Source organism: Andrographis paniculata, unplaced genomic scaffold (genome assembly GCF_009805555.1).
Source record: "Andrographis paniculata isolate CXL003 unplaced genomic scaffold, ASM980555v1 Contig80END, whole genome shotgun sequence".
Taxonomy (NCBI): domain Eukaryota; kingdom Viridiplantae; phylum Streptophyta; class Magnoliopsida; order Lamiales; family Acanthaceae; genus Andrographis; species Andrographis paniculata.
In genome coordinates, this window is record NW_026137618.1 from 2,428,206 (window position 1) to 2,435,797 (window position 7,592).

The window sequence follows — 7,592 nt, forward strand, 5'->3', positions numbered from 1 at the left end:
GACATCGCTGAGACAGTGCAGATTTTTTAGTATATGCTAAAAGACAACAAGCTCCATCTAAGGGAAGGATAGAAAACTCCAACAAATGAGGAGCTGAATGGGAACTCGTACTACAAATGGCACAGACTTTATGGGCATCAAGTCGGAAATTGTATCATGTTCAGGAATGTTGTACGAAAGGCCATCAAGGAAGGCTGCCTCCCGCTGGCTGAGAAGCCTGAAATAACCCGCACCAATAAACATATCAGAGTATGCCTGACAACGGCTGAAAGGTCGGGATCAGAATCTTGAAATGATAACAAGAAGATAAAACCTCATAAACAAGTGTTCGAAGGTTGATACCGAACCATTCCCGCACCATGTCTAAAATGACTAATATAAGTTTTGAGTGATATATATGGACCACTTATAAAAATTATTTTGGTAATCTCATTGAAATAATGAAATTGAATTACTATATATTTTATTCCAAATATTTCTATATAACAAAAAAATATGAGATATGATTATTTTATGTTTGAATATATAATATAGTAAGCGTGTTCATTCTTTTAATTTTTAAAGTATACATCTAAAGTTATCTTATTTATAAAAATACTAATGTATTGATGATAAAATATTAATCGGCAATCTGGAGCCTGCTCATTTGCATGTTTTACACGTTATATAATTTGATATTTATTTTATAAACTAAAAATTCACTAAAACAAAATATTAATAAATATGACTTTAAAAATAGTTATGAAAAATATGTAAAAAATATGAGACTAAATCAACCACTAAAATATACAATCAACAAAAAGGTACTTAGTGGCTAAAAGAATCAAAGCTAATTATTTTACAATAATGACATGACAATTTTCAATAAAATTTCTACATAATTATTTAACATTATTTTCCCTAAAAAAGATATTTTTTTATGGATTTTTCCGCATATAATTAACACAATAATTTTGAAACATTATTTAGGATATAACTTTGCTATAGATTTTGCCACATATAATAATTTTTTCTTTAGATCACGACTAATTGTAATAAAATTTTCTAATGGTGATAATTGATAATTAATAAGTGAAACAAACACAATATATAATTTATTTGAAACTGATGGATTATCATTTGTTTTGAATTGGTTGAATTTATTTTGTTTTGTTTAAAAAAGGTAGGGATTCGCTTAATATAATTGCTTAGACAGGGAGCTGGGCACAACACTTTTGTCACAAGTGGTGCCAGCCACCAGATTGTCCTCACATTAGCTCTAAGTCACTTGTGAGAAGCCGTTGTAGATCATTATATGGAAGACATTCATCCCTTGAGGACAAGGTCTTGCGTTAAATCCCAGGTTGATTTCTTCGTTTAGTTTCACAGCATCATCACTTACTTTTCCATCTCAAATTTTGTCAGCGTGGACCAACTTAGTTTATGAAGGGACTCATTGTGTTAGACTTCGAATGGCAAAATTCTCAACCTAATTCATTAGGATTTTCATAGATGCATGAAAAAACTATGTGGTTTTTTTTTTTCATAAAAACTGCAAGTTAATCGTGGCATTTTGTTTATCATACATCAGTTATGCAGTGTATATCAGCCTTAACTTATTAAGTTTCCTTTCTTTTTTCTCATATGTGCTCGTGTTAATTATCCATTTGATGTTTAATATTAGAGCCATAAATGGAATGCAACAAAGATGAAGTCATAAGAGCAACAAAAAAAAAAAAAAAAAAAAAAGGCTATGTTAGAATTTATTATAGAATATGATTCTGAAATAAATAATATAAATTTAGTACTAAATGAATGAGCAAAATACACAAATTTTTTAAGATCATTGTGTCTGAAGTATAACAAAAAATTATACTCTCTCCGTAGGTAGAAAGTATACATATTTCTATGTTGGGACGTCCAATTACAAAGTAAATATTTCATTAAATACCCCACTTTTTTCCAAAAATATCCTTACTTTACATCACATCATTACTTTACACCAAAAAGCAAAGACAAAAATATCATTACACTATTTTTAACTATCCACTATAATTAAAATACTATAATTTTTTAAACATCGCGCCAAAAGTAAATATTTACTTTGTATGTGGATGGAGGGAGTATTATAAACTTTCTTATATTTTAAAATAAACAAGCTCTTTAATGTATCAATAAATACTTTCAACAATGGTACATCCAATATAATGCCAACATTTTCTTAATTTTTAGAATTCCTTATATTAATATTTTGGTAAACTATTTTTTAGTCTCGTATCTTACCCTTTTGATCATTTCAGCACTTTAAGTGGACTTTGTCTGAAAATAGTCCCGTAATTAAATTTTTTTTCGCTAAAATGGTCCTCCGGTGCCGGACTCGCCACTCTAGCCCGCTGTTACTAACGTGGCGTTGACGCAGCTGATATGCAATCACCATGTAGGTGTCACGTTGAATGACCATATGGACCTGAACGTTTCATAGGCTTGTCGATGAAGACTTTTTGTGAAAATATTGGCAAGCTGGAGCGAAGATGGAACAAACTGAGTAATCAGACGTCCAGATTCTACTAGTTCTCGCACAAAGTGGCAGTCGATATCGAGGTGCTTGGTGTGCTTGTGAGAGACTGGATTCTGGCTGAGGAACAGTGCACTTCGGTTGTCACTAAGAAGCACTGGAGGGGAAGCTGGAGAAGGCGTAAAGGTGTCGAAGGAGGTGAGTAACCCACATAAGTTCTGATGTTGTATTAGCAAGAGCCCTGTATTCAGATTCGCAGGTTGAGCGAGAGACTGTTGGTTGCTTCTTCACACTCCATGAGATAAGATTTGAACCCAGAAAAATGGCATATCCATACGTTGAACATCGAGTGTCAATGCAATGTGCCCAAGCAGCATCTGAATATCCATGAATATCATACTGCCCTGGTGAGAAATATAGACCGAAACCGAGAGTGCCTTTAACATACCTTAAAATACGTTTGACGGCCTGGAAATGCTCAAGCGTAGGGCGCTGCTGAAATTGGCTGACAGTATTAACAGAGTAAGAAAGGTTAGGGCGCGTGATCGTTAAATATTGAAGAGCACCAACCAATGAGCGATATAATGTAGGATCATGAATAGCATAACCAACAGCTGTAAAAGTAGCGCCCGGAGCGAGAGCAGTGGAGACTGGTTTTGAATCAAGCAAGTATGCACGGGTGAGAATATCACGGGCATATTTAGACTAACTGAGGAGATCAGAAGTGGTGTATGAAACTTCCAAGCCAAGAAAGTACCCCAGACGCCCAAGATCCTTAATGGAAAATTCGGTGAGCAAACGAGACAATAGAGAAGAAACTGCAGCATTGTCGTTTCCCGTGACAACTATATCATCAACATATACTAATAGATAGATGAGTGCAGACTGTCGTCGATGAACAAATAAAGATTTGTCAGCAGTACTGCAAAGAAATCCAAGAGTGCATAAAAAATTCCGAAGACGATGATACCAGGCTAGAGGGGCTTGACGAAGACCATAGAGAGCTTTCTTAAGACAGCATACATGATTTGGATATAAGAGATCAATGAAGCAGGTGGCTGCTCCATGAAGACCGGCTTAGATAAATAGCCGTTGAGGAAAGCATTTTTGACATTAAGTTGATGTAGGGGCCAGGAACGCATGACAGCAAGGGATAAGATAATGCGGACCATGGACGCCTTTACGACAGGGCTAAAGGTACGAGTGAAATCAAACCCAGGAAGTTGGCTGAAATCCTGAGCAATGAGCGTGCCTTATATCGAATAATAGATCCATCTGCCAAGAAGTTTGTGCGATAGACCCATTTCGAGCCAACCACATTAGAATTAGGAGGTCTAGGGACAATATCCTAAGTGTTATTTGCTCGCAAGGCATCCATTTCCTTATGCATGACGTTTACCCAAAGAGGAATTTTAAGAGCAGATTTGATTCCCCGAGGTTCAAAGATGTCAGTGAGAGCTGAATATAGAGGATTAGAATCAACAAGAGCAATGTCGGTAGGATAACGAGGTTTGAATATACTTGACTGAGCCCATGTTCACATCAGGTGGAGAAGGAGGCGGATCAGCTGGAGCCGACGGTGGAGAAAAAAGCTCTTGGTGGTGCATTGGCAACGGACGAGCAAGCGGCTCTGGCAACTTAGGTAGGCAAACATGACACGGCTCAGCTGGCAGATGATGTGGCAGTGGCAAGGGAACCGAGACAGATCGGCCATCTTAAAATTCGGACATGGATAGACGAGAGATATTGTTGGAGATGCTGGATTTTGAGAAGGGAAAGCAGGATTCATCGAATTTTGCATAGCGAGTGATGAAAATTCGAGTGGAGGTAGGATGAAAACATCAAAAACCTTTATGGCTTGTGTTGTATCCAAAAAAAATACATTGAAGACTTCGCGGTTCAAACTTAGTCTTGGCATAGTCCCGGAGACAAGGATAAACACGACAACCAAAAATATGAAAGGAAGCATAAGAGGGAGGATGCCCATAAACAATCTCAAAGGGAGACTGATCACCAAGAATGATAGTAGGAAGACGATTAAAAGTGTAAACATCCGTACTAAAAGCTTCCACCCAAAAATACAAGGGAACAGAAGAATGATACAGCAAAGCAAGGCCCATTACTAAAAAAAATAATATATTTGTAACGGAATTCTGTTTCTAAAGTTCACGTAGCTAACGTAATTTCATTCCTATTTCCGTCTCTAATGTCATTAGTAACGGAAAAAGTAGATTTAGAGACAAAAAAAATTTGTTACAAAAATGATTTTTTCTTGTAGTGCATCTCAATGATATGCCGGTGTTTACGTTCAGCTATGCCATTTTGAGAGGGAGTGTAAGGACAAGACAAAAGGTGATGAATGCCACGTCTTGCAAAGTGAGATTGCAGGCGATGGTTTGTAAACTCTGTCCACCATCCCTCTGAAACTTTTTAATCTGACGAGAAAATTGATTTTCAACGAAGGATTGAAAACGTAAAAACACATCAACAAATTCAGACTTTATGTGTAAAGGGTAGAACCAAGAAAATGGGGAATGATCATCCACAAAAACAGCATAGTATCGAAAACCAGAAAGTGAAGTGATGGGTGCAGGACCCCATAAATCACAATGGATCAAGTCCCGACTGTCATTTGTAGGAAAGGGTAACCAGGAACTTTTAGCTAATTGGCACGAGTTGCATAATCCAGGCGTAGGCAATAAAGAAGTAACTTAAACCAGTCCCAATTTATGTAATAATCTAATGATAGAATGCGGCACATGGCCAAGACGAGAATGCCATAGTTCAAAGCCAGCATGCAACTTTTTATTATCAATTATTACAGAAAAGGCAGCAGCTTGTGAATCCAGCCCATAAAGTCCACGGTCATGGTTTCCTGTCGCGAGGAGTTGACCTGTATCCCGATTCTGAATTTGAAATGTGGAGCCAGTGAAAAGTACTTGAACTGGACTTTCTCGAGTTAGCTTGCTAACAGACAATAAATTTTTAGTGATGCCAGTACGAGAAATGGAGAGACTCGCACCATTACCAACAGTTACGCGACCAGTTCCAGAATAGGGGGAGGCGGTGTCAAGCTGGGTGACATCGAAGGTAATGTGAGCCGACGCCCCGGTATCCAAATACCAGTCCGAAACAGCCCGTGCAGAGAGAGAACATCCAGCCATGAAGGCTTCAGTAAGGTTTGCTGCGGAGGACGGCCTGCAGGAGCGATCATAGGATCGATCAATGCGCTTAGGACAATCAAAAGCATCATGGTCAGTTTCTCGACAAAAGTAACACCACTGTCTGAAGTTGCGACGACACCGACCACCACCAATACGTCTGCCACGACCCTGATTGTTAGACGATCGACCTCGTCCACCATTGGTGGTAGTAGTAGTGTGCCTCTGTCCTTGGTTAATTACAGAGAAGGCAGTAGCCTGCAAGGAGGATGAATCATCAATAAATCGCTGAAAATGTTCATGGCTTTGTGCCCGAGCCAAAAGAGTTGTAAAATCAGGAAGTGGATCATGAGCAAGCTGGGCGGTGGTAAAGCTGGAGAAGGTTGCGCCGAGACCCCGCAAAAACTAGTGGGACTTGTCAGACCCGTCAACTGGTCGCCCTATAGCCGAGAGTTGATCACACAGGAATTTTAAATTTTAAAATTCAAAATTTACTTTTAGAATTTGAATTCAAAATTTCAAATTAAAAAATTCAAGTCTGAGAAGTTATTTCACAATTATTCAGCACATTAATTCTCAACACCGACATTGTGTCATCTAAAGCGTCATATTGTATGGCTTGAACACTGCTGCGTCATTCATGGCATGCCATCCAAGGAAACAATAAACTATCCATACGAATAGGAACATTTAGTTAAGAATGTAAAACAACAAAACAGGAAAAGTATCAGAATAGAGTCACGCAGCCAATCCTTTCTTCTAGTCACATAATGCGGTTATATAAAACAGCCATTTAGCATATATTAGGATATACAACATCTATTGCATTCGAAAAACCGAAAGCATTCTCTTCTCTAAAGAGATTCAATAATTTTATTAGAATCACAGGACTGAGCATGGGGCGGAGTTCATCTGCAGAGTAGTCTTCATTGGCAGCTTCTTTCTCTGCATCTGTTCCATTGCGTTCAATCCGACTAGTGTTTCTTCCACGCCTCGAATTTTAGTTTTCAGCCTGACTTCTTGAAGCTGAAGTTGGTACTCCTTTGGTTCTTGCCTTTTTCTTCCCTAGAGCTTCCAATTGGCAACAAATTGTGTCAGCAATTGATGCTTGCATCGTCCATGGAACAGTAATTATTTTCATTCTCCAAACTAAAACTCTCTATGTATCAGTTAATGTAAAACAAAAGGCTGTGTATCATCCTCATTCATTCACTTTATGACCAGAGCTATTCTCCTATATATTATGCTTTAGTCCTCGACCACTAGGAGCAACTGCAGCCGATTGATGTTCCCTATGAGCAACACTTGGTGACAATACTTTTCTCTTTCCTTTGTAACTACTTGATTAATGGTTATCCTACAGAACAATGAGGTAGACATGTTTAAATACGATCAAATGCTTCAAAAAAATACTGGAAGTCTTAATATAGGCTGAACATGACACAACCCAATAACTATAAGCTACCAAGAAAGTTGTAATGTTTGCATGACGTGAAAATATTAAATGGACAATATTTTGATTTATCTTTTAGGCCCTACATTCAATATCTTGGAGTGTACCGATTCTCTTAACAATATGATGATACACATGAAAAATTCTTTGAAAAGTATTATTATTATTTATTTCCTATCATGGATTAAAGCAGATTAGTAAAAAAATTAATAATAAGTACAAAGCATAATAAGCGCAAGAAATTTCTAATAACATATCTAGTTTAATGAACCTAAATGTTAAAGTAGACCATAGTTGAAAAGGTTTAATTCAATACTAAACCAATAGTTTAAAGGCATACATACCAATGATTGTCATCTTAGTTATAAAAATTTATGATATAGGAAGATAGATAGAAGAAGATTTTACGATAAAGGAGGTGGCCAAAAAACACTCACCGTTTTTCCGGAGACTAAACCTTGCATGATCTTCGTATCATGAGTTC